The 26,323-nt window shown below is 41.4% G+C and overlaps 1 long non-coding RNA gene across 1 annotated transcript; it reads right to left on the minus strand.

Annotated features, from left to right (window-relative positions):
* Nucleotides 1-1,190: 1,190 nt before the first annotated feature.
* LOC140455183 (uncharacterized) lies at nt 1,191-13,620 on the minus strand. Its single transcript, XR_011952790.1, has 3 exons — nt 13,436-13,620; nt 9,019-9,061; nt 1,191-3,773 (listed from the first exon to the last, which is right to left on the minus strand). It is a non-coding gene; the product is annotated as an uncharacterized lncRNA (long non-coding RNA).
* Between the last annotated feature and the right edge of the window lie 12,703 nt (nt 13,621-26,323).

The following is a 26,323-nucleotide window of genomic DNA, read 5'->3' on the forward strand; positions in this document are numbered from 1 at the left end:
GTGTCTGAGCAATGTGGACAATAGTGAGAAAGTTGAGAAAATACAGCCAGAATGAAAACTTAGATTCTTGATGTCAACAAACAAAGAAGTTTATTTTTTGTCTAAACATTTTAACAGTCGATCAGAATCTCAGCAATAATCAGTGACGTCCGTGCTTGCTTGCATTACCATCTTATTATTAGTTAATCTGATTTAGATTTCAACATTTAGGTTACTATCCTCCCAGGGATTGGTGAAACACCAGCCAGTGTCAGTTCCTCACTGAAAAATCAGAGTAATTACCTGCCAACTACAGCTGACTGGTATCTTCTCCAGGACTGCAGGTTGGACAGCATTGTCCAATATCTCAGGGCAGAGACCACCCTCCATCCATAGAGATTGACTTTGACAAAGCATCACATCATCAAGGGACATCTTGGACTGAATTAAAATCCAGGTCAACACTTCAATGCTACACCAACTCCATTACCACATACTATAGCACTTCTGTCAGCTGTTTTTCATATACAGACAGACCCTCATTGTATTCATTAGAACAGCAGGCTCTTGGAGCTCTTAGCTTGCTTTTGTGGGCACTCACTCATTTTGTGCTCACTTGGACACTCTCAGTCCTGCTTGGCCTGTTTGGCCAGTTGATAGTTTCAGACTGCAGCAGCTCTGACTGTCCTGCCTTGTCATTTAGTGTAGAGAAAAAGCCAGGTAGCTTGGCATAGCTGTCAGCACTGAGGGTATTCAAGAGGATGGCTGGATATGATGTTGTATGGCACTATGGAATATCAGTGTCATACTTACACTAACTGCCAGCAGCTAACAAGGGATACACCCTGCAAGTGCTTCAGTCAAATACTGACCATATCTGAAAGTATGTGGGGAGTAGTTCTCAATTCAGTCAATAGGAATTAAAAACAGTCCTGGGGACAATCCAACCTCATTGGGAATTGGCCACAGCCAGTCAGACACACTGTGTGGCCAAGTACCTGGAATCCATCCCCTTTCAGCCAGATGAGTTAAATTTAGATTTTTAGATTTAAATATTAGCTTTTATTGTCACATGTACTCAAGTACAGGAATACTGTGAAAATATATTATATATATATATAACACAAGACACCATCTTAGGTGCCAAGGTACCTAGGTACAAAAAGCTTAGGTACAAAGTCGTAAGCGAAACAAAGTTAAAATGTTATGCACTATTTCATAGAATAAGTCAAAAAATAAAGAAATAATGTAATAGTTAATATTAAAGTCTTTCGTAGTTTATACTACGAAAATAAAGGAATAAGTTAAAAGTTCAACAGTCTTGATGAGACCTCTGCTTATCCTGTTCTCCTGATGACCTCAGCTGCCTGTTCTCAGCATCACTGTCACAGGTACGACCACGCTGCTGAAACCACTGCATCTCCGATCCCCCTCCCTGGTGTCTCAGGAACATACCTGGACACGGTCCAATCATACACTGAACTAAGACGCCATCACGAGCCACCGGGAGACCAGGCCAAGACACCATCATGAACTGCAGAGAGACCAGGTTGATCATTGGGTAATGGTCAAGCCTAAACATTCCAAAGATTTTTGGTAGGTCACTTGAGGAGCTGCAAAGAAATTAGTCAAGGGACTGGTCCATTCCACAGTCAGAGTTATATTTCCAAGTCAGTCTGAATGTGGTTGACAGTCTGTTCTGAAAGCCTGGGCAGTAAGTGTCAATGGGGTCATCAGGGGACAGTACTGTGTTGAGAAAGTGGGAAACTCAAGCATGGGTATTGGAGCCAACAGGCTGGAATGCAGAGGGGACAGTCTGCAAAAAAGGAGGAATCTCTAGATATGAGGCTGGGAGGTGACATACCATGAGATGTCAGGAGGGTACTGTAGCAAGTGTCTTTGAACTCACCATCCCTCTGGCTTCAATGAGCGGAAATTGGATAATGATGTTGGATACAGGTATGTGGTTAGGACTGGGACTCAAGGAGGAACTGAAATTATGATATGAAAACATTAGGTGGGGAGACTCAAACCTGACGATGAGTTTGATAGTGACTGCAATACTAAAAGGAACACACAAGTTGGAAGATGGGCCTAGAATAACAGGCAGAACCTGCAACTCACTCTACTGAGTGTGATCTGGAAAGCCTTCCATTTTCAACTAAATGTCAATGTCGGGGTAAACATGGAAAATAGCTGCCAGTACACCCAGAATGGCTGAAATAAGTTTACTTTCTTTTGTCTGTGCTGGCAGGGTCTACATATCAGTAATGTATGGCCCTTCAAGGGATAATTACCTTAATCAGGCACCTATAGCTTTGAAATCATTCACTTGTGCCAATACATTAATCTGCCACCATTTCAGAAGTGGAGCCTCCCCCAACAACATCTGCCAAAGTGAAGTTTGCTGCATCTCTCTACAGATGTGAGAGTATATCTTGCCAACTGATCATAGCTGACATTCTTCTATTGGCATCTGTTCACTCTAAATCTGTTAACTCAGACATGCACGAATGAAGATTTTGTCTGTTTTGGAATAGAAGTTCTGTACACCCCGAGCCTGAACAGAAGACAGAATGGGATGAAAATCAGCGGAAATTCCATCAGAAACTAATTTCCTCTGGATATCCCAGCCTTACTGTCCCATTACTGACCCAATGCGAGTCACTAACAAGATGAAAATTGGGCACAACAGCTCTACTCTTTTCCATTTATGGTTGCAACAATTATATCCAAGCAATTTCATAAATAGCCACATTGATCTGCTCATCATAAAAAGAAGTATTTGATAAATTTAAGGAAAAGCTGACCAATTTACTCATTAACTGCATTAGTCTGCCATTGGTAATTACTTCAACATAGCCTTGTAGGAATGTTAACAATCAGATGCCAAATTCTTCTATTAGGTAATGTTTAAGGTTATTTTGATCAAAAATTCAAATATACTTAATGGCTGACCCCAAAAGTGAAGTTAACTACCAATGCCTGGAATTTCTTCCTGAGTCTACTCCACTGCTGTAACTTTGAGTGAAACCCAGTTCATAGGAATCAGTCGGGGTTTCCAGTAAAAATACAAAAGCAGAGCAAGACCAGCTCCAACTATTTTTCCGTTTTGTTAAAGACAATAATCTAATTTCTTCAGCCAGTTTAGCAAAGAGTTAAAAAAAAATAATTTAGGAATATCAATTTTCCGTACTTGACGCGTTCAAGACCAAGAAAACGTTTGAAAACTTGTATAACAAAGCTAACATAGCAAAGTATGGACAACAATGCTATAATATTGTCAAGATCTTCTTTCTTTTCACTTTGTAGAACATTCTGGCAAGTTCATGCCCTTAATCTCCAGTCTTTGTTTCTTTGTTGCCTGTATGTGACAACTGTCTATTACCTGAAAATTCAGTTAATGAGAAAAATAAGTAGATAGATACATGTAGCCAATTTTTTCAAATGCATATTCCTGGCACTGTTTCCCCCCATTGGGAAATGTATGTGGATCTCATGGATGTGGTTCCCACTATTATCTGTCATTAAAATTAATGAATGGAAAATCATGGCAAGTGTACCGTGATTTGCTGATGTGTACAAACAGCAACTAAGACTCCATGGTTGAAGGGTGTGTGGAGAAGAAGTGACCCTGTAACAGTACATTTTATGAGGCAGTACATGACAATGGTCCTGTTGTATGGTCTTAACACTCCGCACTGCTCTGTGGCCCATGTTTTCATCACAGTGTCAGGGTACTTTCCTCAGGAAAGAGAAGATGATTTGTTGAAATAAGCCAGGTATATCAACACCTGATAGAGAAACAAAATATTAATTTCAGAGTGGGATATAATTCTCATGAAGGGACGTATCCAAAATATCAATTTGAATACTTCCAGGTGCTGATCACCTGAAATAGACCTTGAACATTATCAGTTTTAATTTCATTTATTAATTATCTGATAATTTCTAGATTTATTTTCTGTTAATTTTATGTAACTATGATTACTCCCAATGTAAAGAACTAAAAACTTAATAAGAAGTGAACAAAATCCTCAATTATTTTATTTTATTTTCATTCTATGGACTCCTATCTATATATACGCTGCAATGAAAAATTGAGTAAAATTTTAACTCAGCACAGCTTGCTGATGAACATTTAAGTTAGCATTATATACGATGTACAAGGTGATCTTGTGGCCAGGTCGGTAGGGTTCCTGCCTCTGAGTTAGAAGCTTTGAGTGCAAGTCCCACTCCAGGACTTTGTGACCAACAAAGGTGCAGTATCAGCCTGTGAATGATTCCAGTGTTTGACATATGCTAAGAGTGGGAGAGATTTCTGGACAGCTAAGTGATATAAAGAAAATTGAAACTTAGAGTTTATCACTTGAAATAGAGTTCATCACTCTATAGAACTCCAAACTACAACACACATGTAAATATACATGCTGCCCAAATACGCAGTACACCTGAGGAGCCAAGATAACTGATGGATCAGCTTAGTGTCAACAGCATGGGATTTAATGCCCACTTTCGCTTGGGCTGGATTCAGGATCTGATTCCCTCATGGTGGAGATCATGCTTTGTAGAGCAGAAAACTGAAGAAACTGTCCAATTTAATATAATCTGTGCTCACCCTCTAATTAATTTGGGAAAGTTTCTTTGGGAAGTTTATGCTAAAAGAAAAGGCTGAATGTCAAAATAAACATCAAGACACAATCATCAGAGAATTCTCAAACAGGGCACTGTCACTCCTCATTTTGGAAAGAACACAAATGGAGATTTCTGGTGATGATTCTGGATCTAAAAGTTGGTGTATTCCTTGAAGGATTAGTAACTGTTTCTCTACATTTTACTTTTTGGTCTTGAATCCCCCTTTGTTTGCAGAAGCACCTGGTTTTGTGCACAAGATGGGTTGCAGCAGTGGGAATTTTACAGAACAAAAGGAATTTAGTATGGTTCAAGTCATAAAACATTTCCAAATAGACTATTGTTTGAGTTAGAAATTACTTCATAAGAAATGAAGTGCATATATAAACATTAATATCTGCACAGATAGAATGTCTTGGCAAACTGGTAATGAAATGCATATGAAAGGCAAAATAAGCTGCCAGGCTTATGTCTAACTATTTAACATGATTCAGTTGCATAAAATGCTAATTAAAAGTGTTCCTTGTTAGATTATATAAGAAGTCTCCACTTTGCCTATTATAGGCACCATTTATAAGACAAACAATTAAGTGACAGATGATCCATGTTAGCACAAAGAGATAGAGAGCACTGACATTCTGGAATGTCTATTACCTCCCAAGCGCCATGTGTTCTGTATTATAAACTGAAGGGGGTGCTGACTGCATAGGTGACGTACCTTCAAGCTTTGAAATCATCTCTCACTAATCAAATTATGCTGATCCAATGTAACTTTAAATTGTGCTAAGAATTTTGATATATAACATGGTTTTGGAAGAAAGTTGAATAATCTTAAGTGAGTTTTTTGAGGCTGAGAAAGCGTGTCTTATGTATACAGAATACAGGCTCTTTAATGATTTCTGCATGTAAAACAAGTAGCTGTGAGAGAAAAACATTTGAAACCAGGAGAATGTTAGTCTGATGACTACTGAAATAAAGTATGTATTGAAATGCCAGTGGTTTGTGATGTTACCTCAGAGAAAAGTGTTAATTGTGATAGTTTCCTTAGCAATAATAAATTATACTTTACACCACTCGATTATCACTTTTTACAATCAGCTGAGGTGAAATATTTTTCTTCACTTGTGCCCATTGATTAAATTAGATATCAGTAAAAAAACTAATCATGGACAATGTGCATGCATGAGATTAATGGGACATGTAATTCTGCTCCCACCTTTGGCAACTCACTGTGGGTGTGGCTGTTATCAGATGCAGCTGCAACAGCAACTCAAATCCCTAAAGTACAGGAACGCCTACACTATTCACAAAGCAATTTTTTCCCCAGAATAAACTGCAGATGCTGAAGCTATTTCAGATCATAATTCACATCCACAACATAGCACAGAGTGGATCTTAACATTTCTTATCCATGTGTTGTGTTTCCACTATTGACAGTGATAGTCCCCTGAGGTGAGCCAGAAAATATGCTGTAAGTCAAATTGCGCTAATGTTTATTAAGAATGGCACAAAAGTTGAAAAAACAGCAATGAAATCGGAAGACAGTCTCTATCATTCAAGTGACGCTAACTTGAGTTGAAAGAAAATAGTTTACAATAAGTTCTGAAAGGACCTTTGAGATTTTCTTATCTTTGACTCTCAGCTTAGTAAATATTGTTCTCAGTGATGTAAAAGTGGGGTACAAAGGACAATGAAGACTACAAAGGCTGGGGACAATGAAAAAGTAAATGGGCTGCGGTGTAAAACGGGTGGCTAACCGTTCCTGCCCACAGGGTAGGCAGAGTTAGTCACAACATCTGTGGACTTTTGAAGATAACTATAAATTTGGATTTTCAAGAAAAATAGGGCACAAGATCCTTTCACTGAAATTCTTCCCAAACTTAGTCCAGAATAAGAAGTTGCCGATCTTCCGTCACCACTTTTCATTACAGGATTTCATTGCTTTGACACTTTGAAAAAAAAGATGAAGAAATGGAGGAAGATGTGAAGACCACAAAGCATGAGTCCAAGTAACACTCACCTCATTACTAACCAAGCATATATACAGATCACAATGATCTTATGACACAAAGATTGGTGGAGGGATAGAAAGCATAAGGGACTGTCAGAGAATACAGGACGATAAAGATAGACGGGGGAGTTGGGTGGAAAAGTGGCAGTGGCTTTCAGTCCAGACAAATGTGAGATGATGCATTTAGGCAAGTCTAATTCTAGGGTGAATTATACAATGAACGGAAGAGCCTTGGGAAAGGTTGATGGGCAGAGAGATCTGGGAGTGCAGGTCCATTGTACCCTGAAGGTTGCTGCACAGGTGGATAGTGTGGTCAAGAAGGCATATAGTATGCTTGCCTTCATCGGACGGGGTATTGAGTATAAGAGCTGGCAGATCATGTTAAAATTGTACAAGACATTGGTTCAGCCACATTTAGAATACTGTATATAGTTCTAGGCGCCACATTATCAAAAGGATGTGGACACTTTAGAGAGAGTGCAGAGAAGGTTTATGAGGATGTTGCCTGGTATGGAAGGTGCTAGCTATGAAGAGAGCTTGAGTAGATTAGGTGTATTTTCATTAGAAAAAAGGAGATTGAGGGAGGACCTGATTGAGGTTTACAAAATCATGAAGGGTATAGACAGGGTGGATAGAGACAAGCTTTTTCCCAGGGTGAAGGATTCAATAACGAGAGATCATGCTTTCAAGACGAGAGGTGAAAAGTTTAAGGGGGAATACACCCGGTAAGTACTTCACACAGAGGGTGGTGGGCGTTTGGAATGTATTGCCAGCAGAGGTGGTAGAGGCAGGCACAGTAGATTCATTTAAGATGCATCTGGACAGATGCATGAGTAGATGGGGAGTAGAGGGATACAGATGCTTAGGAATTGACCGACAGGTTTAGACAGTACATTTGGATCGGCTCAAGCTTGGAGGGCCGAAGGGCCTGTTCCTGGGCCTTTGTTCTTTAACCTCTGGGTTGGTTAGCTCAGTTGGTTGGATTGCTGATCTCTGATCCAGAGTGACAGCATGGGTTCAACTCCTGAACTAGCTGAGGTTCCAGTGAAGGACTCTCCTTCTCAGTCGCTCCCTTGCCTGAGGCAGGGTAGCCCTCAGGTTAAACCAACCAGTCCTCTCTCTCTAACGAGAGAGAGCCCTATGGTTTGCCAAGGTTTTAACAACTTTACCCTTACAACAACATTGTAAAACATCCAAAGGCATCTCACTGGAACATTAGTTTATCATGTTTAGAAGTGTTTCCACCTGAAGTGATATTAGAATAAAAAGTGTGGTGATGGAAAAGCACAGCCAGTCAGGCAGCATCCAAGGAGAGTCGATGCTTTGAGCATAAGCGTTTCATCCGGAGTTTGGGGAGCCACATTCCTGATGAAGAGCCTATGCTTGAAACATTGACTCTCCTGCTCCTCGGATGCTGCTTGACTGGCTGTGCTTCTCCATCACCCCACTTTTTGACTCTGATATCCAGCATTTGCAGTCCTCACTTTCTCCCTGATATGAGAACAGTTGACCCAAATTTTGAACAAAGAGTTTGTTTTTAAACCATGCCTTAAAGGGGAAGAATGAGATGGAATTAGGGAAAGCATTACAAAGCTTCAGCCCAAAGCAGCTGAATACACAGCTGTCAACACTGCAGTGATGGAAATCAACATGGAAAGGGACAAAAGGTCATAGTTGGAGAGTTTGACAAGACAGAAAGAGGCCCTTGGGCACGTTGTATCCATGCCAGTCATCAAAGACCTACTTACTTTTTCCATTTCCAAGTGCTTGGCCTTGACCATCGTATGAAAAAGTGAATATGTATCAAAATTGTGATGCCTCCTGCCTCTGCCACCCTTTCAGACAGTGAGTTCCAGATATCCATCATTCTCTGAGTGGGTTTTTGTTTCTTCAATCACCTCTAAACTTTCTGCTCCTTACCGTATATCTACACCTTCTGCTTAGTGGCCCCTCCACTAAGGGGAAAAGTTCCTTCTTATTAGCCCTATTTATGTCCCTCAATATTTTCTAGACTCAATCAGGTACCCCCTCAGCCTTCTCTGCTCCGAGGAAATCAATCCCAGTCTATGCAGACTCTCTTCATACCTGAAACACTGCGCCCTAGGCAACATCCTGATGCGTCCCCTCTGCACACTCCCCTGTGCAATCACAACCTTCCCATAACCTAGCAACCAGAACAGGACACAGTGTTGCAGCTGGATTTGGATCCAAGCTGGATTTTTCCTTCAGAAAATGCCTGAGAAGGGTGTATTGCCGTTAACTCTCACCAGATCGTGTGTGCTGACTATACCATCATTTGTACTCTTGGCTGCAACCCATTTTCATCAGGGACACCACCTTGTCAGTGGCATCAGACATTCAACGACATATTACTACGTTCAATCAGTCGTGCTTACCCCATTCAGGCGCATCCTTAAATTAGTAACTCCCATTTCAAGTCTGTAAGAGAGAAAACAAGGATTCTCAGATGTGCAGGATACAATTAACATATGACATGGCTTTACATAATTGGTCTGGAAGATTCATTAACTTCAACAGCAGAAGATTTCATTCCCAGAGTGTGCATGTAGTGAGTGTTGTAGGACACCTCTGTACTGTATCAGTGCTTGCTGTGAAGTAAAGTGGCACTCTTCTCCTGAGTTAGTTCAGGATGCTTTCACTCCTGAGCCACAGCAATAAATTAAGATGGCTGTTTAGAAACCAGGGGTAAAGTACAGAAACGTCGATTCATTCATCAACACATCATTTGGTCAAACAGTCGGGGTAATGGCAATTTGTGAATCAGACTTGCCCAACCTGTTTTCATGTCCCTTCATTAGTTTTTCATTTATCACCCACTGCCAATCTATTCCTAAATCTTAGCAGTGAATTTGCTTGCTTCCAGTATTCTGCATGTGCTTCTGAAGGAACAGAGCTATGTGAGAAGTCACCACTTCCCAGAGGAAGGGATTAATACCTTTCTGTAAACTCCATTCAATAGGATAAGGTTAGCCCTTCCAATTACCTGTCTTTGACAGGCATTTTCTCTGTATGTGTGTTGTGAAGCAAAGAGGAAATTTCGATGTGGCTGGCACTTAATATATGTTCAGCAAATGAAATGGCTGAGTTGGATGTGTGAGAGAATGATCATGTAGGCAGTATGGGATTGTGCAGGCAGTTATTTAGTATTTAGCAAGTGAAGTGTAAAATAGAAAGGCAGAAGGAATGTGCTGAGAGTGTCTCTCCACAGGTTGATAAGGAAGTAGTAGGGGTTAATTGAGTCATCTGTGAGAATAGGTTGTGGAAGTTGGTGTCAGTGTCAGTGCTATCTCTCCAAATGACCAAGAATGATCAACATGGTAACATGCAAACACAGGAATCTATTTATCATGATCTCAGGTTTTTTCCAGAGTGGCTTGTGAGGCTGAATGAGCTCAGATGTATGGCATTTGTCCAGACACGATTCTGTCTAAAAGCATTAAAAATGTAATAGCCAGCATTATAACCTGCCAATTAGTGATAACTGTCCTTGTTCAGTTCTCTGGCCAAAGACAGTTCTGACCCACAAAGCTGTGTTTTACAAACAGGTACAACAAGGAGGCAGGTCCTGAAACCAATCCAGCCAAACCAGGCATCAAATTCCATGCTATTGTGCAGCAGCTGGCTGGCCTTGGATAATAATTATTTTAACTTCACATTACATTGCTGACCAGGAATCTACCCTGCTCTTACTGGTTGGTATTAGAGTATATTATTACACAAGTTGTTTGGTCATTTAGGAACAATGTTCTTTGGCCATTAGGTCCTGGAATAGAACTTGAAACTCTCACATTGGGGAAGTCCTCACTGCTGTCATTGCTTTGTAATGTTGAAATGGTCTTGGATATTCTGCGTAGATTTGACAACAACAATCCTTCTTGCTGTCATTAATGTAAGCTATTGAAACCCATGTGAGCAAGGATGCCCACTTGACATCTTAGACAGAGGATAGACTCAATCATGATGAACATTAAGTAGATTTACAATGTATTATCTAATGACTCGTTACATAAGATACATGACTGTCTTTTACGAGACATTAGGCTCAACTTAAAGGGAAATATACACTATTGTAGCTATGTGCTGTTTACACTAGTAACAATCACTGCAGTACACTGATTACTTCCTCCCAGGACCAGTACTTTATATCTGATGGGTAGAGCTTATGTTGTGAAAAATAAAGAACTGCAGATGCTGGAGAGCTGAAACAAAAACAGAAATTGCTGGAAAATCTCAGCAAGGCTGGCAGCATCTGTGAGAAGAAAGCAGAGTTAACATTTCAGGCCCAATAACTCTTCATCAGCTTATCTTGTGATGTTAGTTAACCCTTTCAAATTTGAACAATCTTATACAACATAATTAAAAGCTGCTGGATCTCTATGCACCACTAGATCTCCTTAATGACAATGAGCCAATTGTGTTCAAGTATATTTCAAACTTGCCATTAACAGCATCACCTGTGCTCTGTTTACACAGGGCAGAAACAACTGGATTTATTCACATGAAAAAACAAACTGTTTCTGACATTAAAATGTCACTGCAAATAATTTTGCACAAGTGCCACCTGAATAACATAATGAACACTAATTAAAATTACTGATTTCCACAGTTCCTGGTCAATAACTTTGAGGTACACTGGCTGTGAATTCTTATCAACTGTCCCTCCTTCTTATGATTGCCCAGGGATTTTTCTGTCTGAGTACATTCAGGGATTCAAATCAGTGGAGGCCCACAATTGTTCCCCTTCCACTACCTGATGCCATTTCTGCAGAAATTCAAAATCTTATTAGGAATGGGAAATACTGATTTACATACGCTACTGCCAGCATTACTCAGGAATGCTTCAGTTGCTCTTGCACAATTATCAAGGATATAGGGAGAATTAGGAAACAAAATGCTGATATTAAACAGGGAACACAGGAATTACATAAACCATCCAGCACAGAAAGAGGCTATTGGCTCATCTTGTTAATGCTGGCATCTATGTTCCATTTAACCCTATAGCAATCTTTCCTGATTTAACCCTCTACTCAATTCTCACTCACTCTTTTGTCTAATAGCTTGTTAAATGTTTCTAAAGTGCAACCTGATGCTGTTACAACACAGGATTACACACATGTGATAGACAGAGCCAAGCAATCCCAAAACAAATGAGTAAGACCTCCTTGGATAAAAATACAATCATGTACAAATGTTCTAGACTGCCACAGTGATGTGACCTCTATTATGAGGCACACACCCTGTAAGCATGATGTGGAGGAGCCAGCATTGGACTGCAGTGGACAAAGTTCAAAATCACTCACTAGGTTATAGTCCAACAGGTTTATTTGGAAGCACGAGCCAATGTGCTGTGTGAATTTTAATTTTGTCCACACTATAAGCAGACATTCTACGTTTCACTTCAATAAAATTCTCATGTTGAACGCATTGCTGTGTTGCGCTCTTGAAACATGGTGTCAGAAGAGACACTGAGGTGAATGTCTGGAGCTGACATATAAAGCACAACTACAGAGCTGCGCCTGATTTAAAAAAACCCACAAAGATAGGTCTGAAAACACTGCTCAAGAGAAAGTGGTTGTGACCTTTCCCCTTTCAGTTCCTGTTCAAATGACTGGGCTATGAAGCAATATTGGGAATCTTTCCATCTAATGACAGAATTATGCAATAACTACAGATTTATTGAGCATATCAGAATAAGTCAAGTGATTTCACTTTTAGCAATGTTGAGAAGAGACTGTTTCAAAATATATTCTATCCTAAATCTCTCTGAAAGGCTGAAAAAATGCAAGGCAGAAATTGTAAATGCAGTGGAAGTATGATTTGACCCTCAAGTGACTGTTGTGTATAATCGCTAGGTAGTCAACGCTGGAGAACAAAGTGAAAAAATGAGTCCAGTCATCAATAAGTAACATCATTTACTCCACTTGCAGAAACTTGTGAATTTGAGTAATTAAAGGATAAGCTAGTTATAGACAGGATTATGTTATGAATAAGGAATTCAAAAATGAATGGGTGCCTACTGAGAGAAGTTAAATTTGCATTCAGGAGAACAATTGAGCTGTGCATCATTCAGAAGTTTTAAAACAACAGCTGGAGCATATTGATGGCCAGGTCTTGCATTATGCGACCAGATACTTCATGCACTCAGGACAGAATAATTCCAGGCAAAGGGACAGATGCAAATCCTGCAGAAGATACCATACAAAAGGGTCCATGTTGTGTTCAGCACAGGGAAAGCAGTGTTCTCACTGCAAGAAGTTAAATTATTTTTAGTATCTGGCTAAAAGAAAGCACAAGTAGGTACAGATGGTCACTGGAGAGGTATCGGTTGAGATCCTGATGATTCATTCTGTGCCGTACTACAGGTGGTTCAGTGAAGGAGATAGGAGAGACATAATTTGTAACCTTTGGCATGAGAACTAAAGAAGGAGAATCTCAAGTCAAAATAAAGTGTCAGATTGATACTGATGAAGGCCTTATGCCCAAAATGTCGATTCCCCTGCTCCTCGAATGTTGCCTGACCTGCTGTGCTTTTCCAGCAACACACTCTCGACTCTGATCTCCAGCAGCTGCAGTCCTCACTTTGTCCTAGATAGGTACTGGCGTATCATCCCACATAATGACCCTCAAAAGCCTGTGTAAAGTGATTCAACATGGTGATCCCAAAAGGAAGTCCTTAAATTTAAGGTTAAGACAATGTGATGGCACCATATACACATGGGAGAACAGATTACTCTGCAAGACCATTACAATAATTGGAGTGAGGTTCCAGCAAGCAAATGCAATAAATCTCACCTGGAATAAATTTAAAGTGTGGGCTGGTAATTCTCAAAGAGATTTGCGATGTGTCACAGCACACTGAACCATTGACTGTGGGACATATCCCAGGTGAGTGTAAAGATGTGTTCACAGAGTCAGGAAAAATAAATTCAGCGTCTGCCAAGCAAAGTTCCAGCCTCTCTCAAGGACGTCCTGCAAGACGGGATAGATGAGCTGCAAAAGAAGGGAGAAATCAAGAAAGTGACAAATCCTACAGAGTGCATTAGCAGCATGGTAACAATCAAAGAGCCCGGAGAGCAGAGAGTATCCATTGACCCAAAAACTCTAAATATGAATCTAAAGAACGAACACATGTCAACTATTGAAGGAATTCACCACAAAGGCAAGAATCTTTATCACCTTAGATACAAAGGATGGTTACCTCTAAGTTGACCAGATGCAAGGATGAGCTTTAAATATGCCACTGATGCCAAAACTCTTGAAACACCTGGCAGCAGTGCATACTTCTTCCATCTATGGTTAATAAGAGAATACACTGAGCTTAGGGCATCACAGGGCACAATGAGGTGAGTTTTGAAAGGCAGCAGGAGGAAACAGGCTAGAGCTCAGAGAGAGAGAAACGGTTTCTAAAACTCACCCAAGTTTACACTTTGCCACTTTCTCATAAGAATCAGTTCCATGTTGTTATCCCACAATTGGCTCTAAACACACACTGTGATTCAGGCAGAACACTGTCTATGAGGCTGCCAAGGAGACAGTTTTATAGGACACTCTGTCACCCAGTGTTCTGGAAAATAATGTAAGCTGTGGCCAGGGTTTTGTTTTCAGTAATGGAGAAACAGCCACTAGCCTCAATGATTAATGACCATCTTGGTTTGTGACCTTGTCAGCAGAGATTAATACAAATCCAACACGTGTTCCAGCATGTACCATCTGCCAGGGATCTATGAAGTCTGTGAGCAGGTTCAGTAACAATGGAACTCTTAGGCATTCACGTTGATCAAATCTCATTGAAATATGGATAGGATATGTAAAGCAGGAAATATAAGTTAAATCTAATTGATTTACAGAGACTGGAATAAAGGTAAAGGAAAAAAATACATGAGAATAAAAGAGGGGGGATTGACAAACCATAAGAACATGGATGTAGGACCAGAATTAGACCATTCAGCCCATCAAGTCTGCTCCACCATTCGATTATGGCTGATATGTTTCTCAACCCCATTCTCCTGCTTTCTCCCATACCCTTTGATCCTCTTACTAATCAAGAACCTATCTATCTCTGTCTTAAGGACACTCAATGACTTGGTCTCCACAGCCTTCTGTAGCATTGAGTTCCACAGAGTCACCACCCTCTGGCTGAACAAGGTCTTCCTCATCTCAGTTCTAAAAGTTTGACCCTTCACTCTGAGGCTGTGCCCTCAGGGTCTAGTCTCTCCTACTAGTGGAAACATCCTCACATCCACTTTATCCAAGCTTTGCAGTATTCTGTAATGAGACAGAAAGACTAAGAAAAATGTTTTTGATTCACTGTATAATTACTAAATCAATTTTCTTGTGACAAAACAAAACTCCACAGCTGCAAAATTGCTTTCTTCTAGCCAGAGAGACTGTTCTTAAGTATTTCTCCCTGATACAATCTTAAAAAGGTTCAAAAGCCCACCCCTTTATGAGGAAGAGTTCAACAAGGGAATGGTCTCAGTGAAAATGTGAGTTTCAATGAGAGTCCAGCAGGTCTTTTAAATGGTAGAATCCCCATGTCCACATGGGTTTCCACCTGGAGCTCCAGTTTCCTTCCACAATCCAAAAATGTGCAGGTTAGGTGGATTAGCTGTGGGAATTGTGGGGTTACGAGGATAAGGTAGGGATGTGGATTAGGTGCTCTTCAGAGGGTTGATGCAGTTTCAATGGCTCGAATGTCCTCTTCCTGCACTGTAGAAGTTCCATGAATATTTGGGGAGGTTGTGGCTCCTTCCAGAATGACAGTAACTGGCTCAGGATCAAGGAGTAGGCCAAGCCACAGGTAGGTAATGGCAGGTATGCTTATAACACACAGCATCCTGGGGCAGTATGGTGGATCAGTGGTTCAGCACTGCAGCCTCACAGCACCAGGGATCCAGGTTCAATTCCAGCCTCGGGCAACTGTCTGTGTGGAGTTTGCACGTTCTCCCCGTGTCTGCGTGGGTTTCCTCTGTGCGTTCTGGTTTCCTCCCACAATCCAAAGATGTGCAGATTAGATGGATTGGCCATGCTAAATTGCCCGCAGTGTTAGGTGCATTAGTCAGGGGTAAATGTAGAGGAATAAGGGAATGAGTCTGGGTGGGTTACCCTTTGGAGTGTCGGTGTGGACTTGCTAGGCTGAAGGGCCTGTTTCCACACTGTAGGCAATCTAAGAGTATTGTGGATTCAGCAGTAAAAGCAGGGGATTGACTGTCAGTGGGCTTCACCTTCTGATGTGTGCCCCTTGGCCAGGCATTCAGGGCCTTGAAATGATAGATCAATCCCCCACACCCACAAATTGACACTGGGAAACTGTGAGTCAGCTGCAGAGATTTAACCTGTGAGAAGGTTTAAGACTCGAGTTTTACATGTAGTCAGAACTGACTATTAGTTGACTGTTAAAGTAGATTAATGGGTGGGACAGCAGAGAAGCTTCGAGTGATAAGTTGCAGATAACATCGAGTCACATAAATATCAAACAATTACCAACTCCAACAAAGAGAATCTAACCATTGCCCCTCACAATCAATGGCATTACCATTGCTGAATCTTACACTATCAAAATTCTAGGGATTACCATTGACCAGAATCTAAGCTAGACTAGCTGTGTGAGAATTGCGGTTGCAAAAGTAATTCAGAAGAATTCTGTGATGAGGAATTCACCTCCTGACTCCCCAAAGCCTGTTCCCAATCTTCAAGGCATAAGTCAGGAATTTGTTGGAATCCTCCCTACTTGCCTGGATGGGTGCAGCTGCAAAGGAACTCAGGAAACTCAAACTATTTAAAACAAACCACTCCCTTGATTGGCACCACATGCACAAAATTTAGTTCCTCCGCCACTGACTGATGCTGTGTGTGCCAACCAGATAGCACCTTCCAAACCCACAAATAAAGGCAAAATACTGCAGATGCTGGAAATCTGAAACAAACACAGATAATGCTGTGAACCTCAATAGGTCTGGCAGTATCTGTGGAGAGAGAAACAGAGCTAACACTTTCTGTTTGGCATAACCCTTCTTCAGCACTGAAGAAGATCTGCATTCTAGTAAAGCTTCCAATCCCAAAACCAATACCACCTGGAAGGACCAGGGCAGCAGATATACGGAAACACCATCACCTGTCAGTTTCTCTCCAAGCCACTCACCGTCCTGACTTGGAAATATATCACCATTCCCTCAACGTCGCTGGGTCAAAATCCTAGAACTCCCTCCGTACCATCGTGTGGGTCTACCTACAGCATGGACTGCAGTGATTCAAAAAGGCAGCTCTCAAGGGAAACAAGGCTGGGCAATAAATATTGTCTCTGTTCAATGAATGAATAAACAAAAAATGTCATGTTAATATTTCAATCAGCAAATAAAAACATTGGCATCATTTAAAAAGTGATCACAAATCTTGGGATTGACATAACAGCCTAACAGGTTCACTCATAATGCTTGAAACCTTATTTAGTCTGGCCTTTAATTGACATGAGCCCATAACAATGTGGTTGATTGGTTATAGCAAACAATCGACATTAAAACAATTAGAGATGGGCAAAGAATGTCAGAATTGCTAATAATGTAGCAAAACATCGAAGTGATCAGCACAGCTAGCAAATTGGTATAAGCCTGTGGCAAATGTAACTTTTTTAAAGATGACATAGAAATCTAAATCAGAAGGAGGAAGTTCAGAGCTGTTCCAGTTTAATTGCTTTAACTTTGCCAGAAATATACTGAAAACTCACTTTACATGTGAGCAGGCTTTGCTCTGCACTTCCAGTACAGTTCGAGCAGACAAGCAGGATCTGATGAAAATCAGGAGAATGATTTCTATCTCGGTCACTGACACAGAAAGTGAATTTTGCAACGTGATTTTTCTCTCTTTCTTTGCCATCTGTGAACCCTTTACTAATCCTATATCTGTGGTCCCTCACTCTCAATGCTCAACAATTTAAAATATTCCACTTTGATCTACTCTGTTCCATTGCAACTGCAGCTATGGGTCTGCCTTCAACAGCGATCTCGATGCTTTCTTCTGCTAATTGTCACGTTTAGTGTCCTTTTTAATCTGCACCAAGTTAATATAATCTCAGATGGCAATCTGCAACAGGCAAATGTGATCTTTAAACCTTGGAAGAACGTTATTAGAGGCCACAGTGCCTCCAAACCACCAGATACTCAACAATTGAAATTTCCAGTGCTTCAACATTTGAATTGTATGTTGCACCATGTCCCTGGTGGCTGTATGGGCTTCATTATATCACATTTCTGCTTATGGATGTTTATGGATGCTTTCTAACAATGAGTAAAGTATATCAGACATAGGAAGATGTTAAAAGTCAACATTGAATCGAAATAGTGAGTCAGTCCTTCCACTTTCGTAATCATTTGATGACACTGCACTGAGAATATTCTGTCGATGCAGCACTCAACAGATATTGAAGATATTGAAAGAGAGCAAGAATGGTTAAAGGAATGCAGAAAGTTCATTAGAACAGAGGAACAAGAGCAATCATTTGACTCTTGAACCTCTGACTGATTTGTATTTTATTGTCATTGACCTATTTTGTTTCCATAATGTAGCATTCCCTTGTCTGACAAGAGTATATCATTAGATTATGAGATGCTATCATGTAAATCGCACGTGTTTTTACTGGGAAAGAGAATGCTGGGAAATGGTAAGGCTTCCATTGCCCAAATACTAAAATGTCTCAATGCCATCCTGTGCCTCTCACCTACACTCAAAGACCTCCTTACCAACCATGCCAACATCTGTCCCTCTACCTATACCCAGGGCCCCTCATATGTTCCAGACCAACTTATGCACATGATGTTAGCCCTTTATAGCACCCTTGCCAATTTAATGCTGACCAGTTATTCCCACTCACCAACCTTTATCCTGTATCCAACAATATCAACTCACCCAGTATCTGGGCAGACAATAGGACTCAATCTGAGATTAAATAGAATTCTTAACTGTCTTGATGAAATCACTGTTTCAAAACAAAATAATTAAAAACTCATTCACTATATTAAACTTTATTCGTTCCCTTACAGAAAACAAGCACTGAAATTCATAATCCCACTTTGAAGAGGTTATAACCACTTGGAAGAGTAAATCTATCTCTGAGCTGGCAAGCACATTAATGAACAGCTGTATTGCAGCTCCAATCCTACAGAGATGGTACTCACACTCCTGTTCTCTGATAGAGTGAAAATTGAAGAGTTTTTCTCAATTATCTAAAGAAATTGAGATCTAAATGCTTTGTCAGCTTAATAGTGCCTTTTGGAATTTATTTTTCATAGATCTGTGAGGGTTCATTTTGAAAACTCGTTCTGATGATGTTTTTGACAGTTCCAATCAGTTTATGCACTTTTTAAACACATATTTACATTTACTTTTAACAATTTTGAAGTGCACTTTACCTCTGTCACAGGACATCTCAATGTTAGCTAAGACACGTATTCGACATTTTAGAAGTGAATATCAGATCAGCTTAAAGCAATTGCACTCTCACATGTACACTCGCCTTTGATAACCATCAGTGTGTACATTACAGCCCAGAGTATACTTCACTGACAGAGTATATAACAGACTCCCAGAAGGCTAATGGAAGGAGTTGGTATTGTCTTGTTTGAATGCAACTAACTATTTTCTTTCAGAGAAAGAAAAAGCATTTTAAGATAAAATATGCAAGTATTTTACCAAAACATAAGTTATATCCAACATGCCAGGGATGAGCAGTTTATTCCCATTGAGGTTTTCCTTCATTCATGTGTGGTTTGTTGCAGATTCAATTGAAATTGATTGCCACAGTTAGTATATAATGTTATTACTGTGAGCAAAATGGCAAAAGCAGAGTAGGCAGCGTTCAGGATCCTGTGTCTGGGATTGTCCTCCTCATCTGCATTTTCCTTTTCCCTTTCAACCCATTTTCTTCCTCAAACATACCTGATACAGAGATCTCTACAACAAGAGGCAGCTTCAATGGGCTCTGGAGCGGTGCTGGTGTTCTCAGGGGCAGCGCGGCTGCAGAGACAGTCGGTCAGCATGGGAAATCTGGAGCAGGACTCTCACTTCCACATGGAGTGGGCCCCTGGCCACGGCATGGTGTGGGCTGGTGTAGTCCGGAGTGGGACACTCTCTCTGGGGGATGGTGTGGGCTGGTGTAGCCCAGAGTGGGACACTCTCTCTGGGGGATGGTGTGGGCTGGTGTAGCCCAGAGTGGGACACTCTCTCTGGGGTGTGGTGTGGGCTGGTGTAGCCCGGAGTGGGACATTCTCTCTGGGGGATGGTGTGGGCTGGTGTAGCCCAGAGTGGGACACTCTCTCTGGGACATGGTGAAAGCTGGTGTAGCCCAGAGTGGGACACTCTCTCTGGGGCATGGTGTGGGCTGGTGTAGTCCGGAGTGGGACATTCTCTCTGGGGGATGGTGTGGGCTGGTGTAGCCCAGAGTGGGACACTCTCTCTGGGGTGTGGTGTGGGCTGGTGTAGCCCGGAGTGGGACACTCTCTCTGGGGGACGGTGTGGGCTGGTGTAGCCCAGAGTGGGACACTCTCTCTGGGACATGGTGTGGGTTGGTGTAGTCCGGAGTGGGACATTCTCTCTGGGGGATGGTGTGGGCTGGTGTAGCCCAGAGTGGGACACTCTCTCTGGGGTGTGGTGTGGGCTGGTGTAGCCCGGAGTGGGACACTCTCTCTGGGGGACGGTGTGGGCTGGTGTAGCCCAGAGTGGGACACTCTCTCTGGGGCATGGTGTGGGCTGGTGTAGCCCGGAGTGGGACATTCTCTCTGGGGGATGGTGTGGGCTGGTGTAGCCCAGAGTGGGACACTCTCTCTGGGGTGTGGTGTGGGCTGGTGTAGCCCGGAGTGGGACATTCTCTCTGGGGGATGGTGTGGGCTGGTGTAGCCCGGAGTGGGACACTCTCTCTGGGACATGGTGAAAGCTGGTGTAGCCCGGAGTGGGACACTCTCTCTGGGGGATGGTGTGGGCTGGTGTAGCCCGGAGTGGGACACTCTCTCTGGGACATGGTGTGGGCTGGTGTAGCCAGGAGTGGGACACTCTCTCTGGGACATGGTGTGGGCTGGTGTAACGCGGAGTGGGACAGTCTCTCTGGGGGATGGTGTGGGCTGGAGTTAGCCCAGAGTGGGACACTCTCCCTGGGGTGTGGTGTGGGCTGGTGTAGCCCGGAGTGGGACACTCTCCCTGGGGTGTGGTGTGGGCTGGTGTAGCCCGGAGTGGGACACTCTCCCTGGGGTGTGGTGTGGGCTGGTGTAGCCCGGAGTGGGACACTGACAGCGATATGGTGTAGCAGCGGAGAAGGAAAAGTTGGACTCTCTTTAAGTTACTTTCTTTATGTTATTTTATGAATGGTGCTTATGTACGAGTGATGGTGCACACTTTTCACTGTATTTTATATTAAATGCACGTGACAATAAAGGATAATCATTCAAGTGGCTGCCAAGATGATAGAAGAGAAACTAAATGGCTATGGCCTTTTTTTAATCAAATAATAGTTATGTTTTTATAGTCAAGGAAGACATGAACTGGAGCCAAGAACAATATCCTTGATTTCTGGGATACTATCATCATATGCCTTCAAAAAATATTGATTACCACAAAATAAAGATATAAAAGTATAATTCCATGATTACTTGCTGGTGTACCATGATTTATGTCACAAAACAAAACCTTAGTAATTTTATCCTACAGGATGTGTAACTGTGCCTGATACAATGATAACAAAGACTTTGAGTGCTGTGAAGTCTGACTTCGCTCTGGGCTGCTGAGTACTGGCAATGTATGTTTCTTAATAAATAGAGACAGAAAAGAAAGAAATGATATTTTGCTGCTGCAAACAATAGTTGTAATGAACTTACATTTGACCTTAGAATTTGTATTTTTCAGGGGCACATTTTGGTCATTTGAGCATCTTGATTAGTTGGCCCTTTAACATTTCAATTGGTTTAAGGTCCTGTATTCCCCTTAACATTGTTACCCTAATTCTTAATATGTTCTCCTGTGATGCAAAATTCCATATCGAGAGCATGACTTAGAAACATAGAAACCTGGAAAATAGGAGCAGAATTAATCCATTCGGCCCTTTGGGCCTGGCCCACCATTCAATACAATCATGGTTTATCATGCAATCCCAGTGACCCACTCCCACTTCTCTCCATTCCCCCTTGATCCCTTTTGCTGCAAGGGCCATCTCCAGCTCCCTCTTGAATATATTTAATGAACTGGCCCCAACAGCTTCCTGTGGGAGAGAATTCCATTTATCAATTAATATTTATTAATATCAACTTTCAAGATGGCCCTTCAAAGAGAGCTTTCTTGGCACAAACTGAGACTAATTGTGATCTGACTGAACCGGAGTGAAACTGCTGCTTCTGAAGTATCTGACTGACCACATGCTATTTCAAGATAAAGTAAAGGCAGATGATTTAAACCTTTTTCATTGGCGATGTTTGCAATTAATGTGTGACACATAGAAAGCCTCACTATTTAAGGATGGAAGGTGGCTGGCTAAATATTTATTTCATCACCATGGAACACAACATGCATCTTCTCAACAATGTTCAGGGTAGCTAAAGAAAGCCACTTCCGAACAAAACTTAATGTTGGTTCTTTAGGAGTTCACATGCCAACCTCACCTGGAACTTGCTGGCCACGTCTCATCCAGTAATGGCAGTGTATCAGAAAGTATGCAAATCTAACCATCCAAATCTAGCTCAGTCATAGTCTAGTTTCTGAAAATACACAGAGAATGGGAATGATTGAATTCGATATACTCATCTTCAGTGTTGATGTCCTTGGAAAGATTATTCTGGCAATCTCAATTGTTATGAAGATGTGGGTGTATAGTACCTTTAAGAGAATTAAAAGCTAACAGCGATAGCAGCAAGCGTTCTCAATAAGGTACAATGTAACGTGCTACAGCTACTCGGGTAGCAAGTGTAGCTAGTTGCCTGGAGACAAAAACAGATTTGAATTAGGCCAATCAGTTTAAATTATACCCCCAAACATACCAAACTCCAATCTAATTTGAATTTAGTATATTGACAATCTTAAAACTCAATGACACAATCCGATATTTTGGGAGGTATAAGGCCAGGGAAAATTGAACAGTTGGGAGGAGAACTGCCAAGCCACCAGCATGTGAAAAGACTGCCTGAAAAATAGCTCTCTCAAAGATACCTTTATCAATCAGTGACTTGTGAAGCAGAAATCTCGAAGAAGAAGAAAAGAAGATTTGACTTCTGGCTGACTTTTGAAAAAAAATTAATTTTGGTAAATGTTAATTGGCAGAGGGGGAGGTGGAGGTTTATCGGACTGGTATTGTAGAAGGGAAAGGTAAAAGATAGGTTAGAATAAGGACTTATAAATAGGTGTTAGTTAATTGTTCGCTGTTAAAGTTTAATTTTTACTTTTGGCCTATCAAATTTTCAAAAATTACTGCATGGGATAAATATTTTCTGTGTTGCAGGTTTTAAATTAAACAGGAGGGTTTACTCCATGCCATAACAATTTGGGGGTTTGGGTCCGTGATTTGAACTGGTTTAGACTGATTTGAATAGGCTTGGGGGTATGAAAAGTCCAGCAGATTTAAACACTTGCAAGTTAGTGTGCTGGATCTCTAAATAAAATGCCGGTGAGACAATTTGTTTAATTTTGGTGACTTGTGGCTGATTATGTTAAAAGTGAGAGAAATGGCTCTTAAAATTACTAAAGAGATTCTGGGATTGAAGATGGTTCGCAAATTTATCAAGAAAGTTTAGAAGGAAAGAAAAAGTCCATACTTTTAAAATTAGCAAATAAGTTAGATTTGGGTTTGACCAAGGACAAAAGTAAAGTTGAAATTGGAAGGGAGTTACTCAAACACTTCAGTGTGTCAGGGAAACAGACAAGTGCAGTAGAGGGAGAAAATCTTACATTACAATTGAGGAAATTGGAGTTAGGAGATAAACAAAGAGAGAGAGGGAAAGAGGGAGACAAGAAAGAGAAAGAGAGAGAATAGAGAGAGGAAAAAGAGAGAGACAGTTCTTGGCTGAGCAGAGAGAAAGAGAGAAGAAAGAGAGAGAGGAAAAAGATAGAGAGAAAGTTCTTAGGTGAGCAAAAAGAGAGAGAATTTGAACTTGAGAAGTTGCAACTTAGACAATAAAGTCAAGTTAACAGATTGGAGATGAAAAGAGAAGATAGTGATATATATATAAATGTTACAAAACTCTGCCACATTTTGATGAGAATGATGTTGAAGCCTTCTTTATTTCAACTGAAAAACTGGCTAGGTAGATGGAGTGGTCTGAGGATTTATGGGTAATGCTAGGTCAGCTAGGTCACCAGAGCACTGGTGAGAATTTACCACAGGATAAAGAAGCCTAAGAGGCTGGAAAGGAGGTGAAAGGGCTCAGGTGTTTCCATTGTGGTAAAGTGGACGTGTAAAGTCACAGTGCTGGTCATTAAAGAAAGGGACTGTGGGAAAAGATGTGGTAAAAGAAGCAAAGCCAGTGGCATTAGTGAAGGGAGTAAAGGAGACCTCAGGAAGAGCTGAGGAGCTGGAGGAGAGTGCACAGCCTGGGCAGGGGCTGGGTGTGGAGTTAGTATTTGATCTCTATGAAAAATTTGCCTCTGTAGATAAAGTTTACGCAGAAAGAACAGGGGAGAAGGACAAGAAGTTATCATTTTGAGAGATACAGGATCTAACCAGTCACTGATGGTAAGGGATGAACAAATATGAACAACTCTTTCTGATCTGTGACCTGAGTATATGGTAATTTGTGGGATAGATGGACAGAAATTTGGCATTCCCCTATGTAAGATCAGGTTGAAGTGCTGGGGAAGTTACAGTGGGAGTGAATGACAGAATGTCAGTTCCAGGAATTCAGTTTGTCCTTGGCAAGATCCAAGGTGGGAGTGACACCCCTTGTTGTGGAGAAGCCCAAGGAAGACCAAGAAACTGAGGAGTTAACACAGAGATATCCTAGTATTTTCCCAGACTGTGTGGTAACTAGATCCCACTGATATAAGTCACAACACTGAGTGAAAAGTAAAGAGAAAGATGAAGGAGTTGAGGTTCAGTTAGTGGACACCCTGTTTGATGTAATGGTGCAGGAAAAACCTGAACAGGCAGAGGGTCAGACAGAAGTGTTTACTCCTGAAAGGCTCAGGGACTTGTAACAACAAGACAAGGCAATAAAAGATATATATGTGGATGAGTACTCTGAAAAGGAGGCAGTGAATATTCCTGATGGTTATTATCTGGAAGATAGAATCATAAGGTGGAAATGGAGACCACGGTAGGTTAGAGCGGAGGAGAAATGGGCCGAAGTGCACCAGATTGTGTTACCGGTAGCTTACAGACAGGAGGTGTTACCAGTAGCAGATGAAGGAGGTCACCTAAGGTTACAACAGACTCAGGCTAAGGTACAACTTTTATTGGCCTGAAATGCGCAAGGCTGTGGTTAACCTTTGCCAAAAGTGTCATACATATCAAATGGTAGGTAAGCCACGCGGTAATAAAACCAGCACCTTTGTGGCCAATACCTGCATTTGAAGAACCTTTCACGTGGATTATAACTAATTGTGTAGGTCCCCAAGAAGTGGGAACCAATACATGTTAACCATTATGGATGTGTCCACCAGATTTCCAGAGGCCATTCCATTATGGAGCTTCAAGGCACAAAAGGTGGTAGAGGAGTTAGTAGCTTTCTTCACATAGTATGGGCTACCCAGAGAGATTCAGTCAGACCAAGGGTCAAATCTTACTGCTAGGCTGTTTAAGGAGGTTATGGATAGCTTAGGTATACAGCACTTTAAATCCAGTGCGTATCATCCTGAATCCCAGAGAGCTTTAGAAAGTTGGTATCAGACCTTGAAGACCATGTTGAAAGTGTACTGTCAGGGTTACCCGAATGATTGGGATAAAGGTATCCCATTTGTCTTGTTTGCCATTAGAGATGCCCCAAATGAATCTACTCAATTCATTCCCTTCGAGTTAATATTCAGTCATGAAGTGAGAGGCCCTTTGAAATTAATTAAAGAAAAATTAACAGGAACGGAGTCAGAGATCTCACAATTAGATTATGTATCGGAATTGAGGCAGAGACTAAATAGAGTAGGTGAGTTAGCTAAACAACACCTATTAAGGGCACAGGATAGAATGAAACAGGTGGCAGATGAAAGCTCTGAGACTTGGACGTTTTCCCGAGGGGATGACATGTTAGTACTGTTACCAGTGATAGGAGATCCCTTCTCTGATTCTCACATTCTTCTTGCCTTGCCTTACCTTTTTGCTCATTTCTCCCTCAACCAGAATCTAATGGCTCACAGTTTTTCAGTCTTGCCTGGCACTTCAGCGCAGACACACCAGGCAGATTGTCATAGGGCGTAATAGCAAAATGTTGCTGAAAATCTGAAACAAACACAGAGAAAGACAGAAAATACTCAGCAGGCTGAGCAGCATCTGGGGAGAGAGGAACCGAATAAATATTTTGAGTCCATTATGACTTCATCAGAATTGAAAGGAGTTGAAAAGTGATGTTTTTTGTACTTTTGACATAAATGGAAGTCAGGCAAAGGCAGCAGATGGTAGAGAGATCCAACATAAAACAGATAGGGTTTGCTAAGTCGGCATGGAAGAGAAATGGAAATGGCAAATGTGTGTAAATTAATATGTGGAAAGGAAAACATGGGCTCCTT

The sequence above is a fragment of the Chiloscyllium punctatum genome, chromosome 3, assembly GCF_047496795.1.
Source record: "Chiloscyllium punctatum isolate Juve2018m chromosome 3, sChiPun1.3, whole genome shotgun sequence".
In the NCBI taxonomy this organism is placed as follows: Eukaryota; Metazoa; Chordata; class Chondrichthyes; order Orectolobiformes; family Hemiscylliidae; genus Chiloscyllium; species Chiloscyllium punctatum.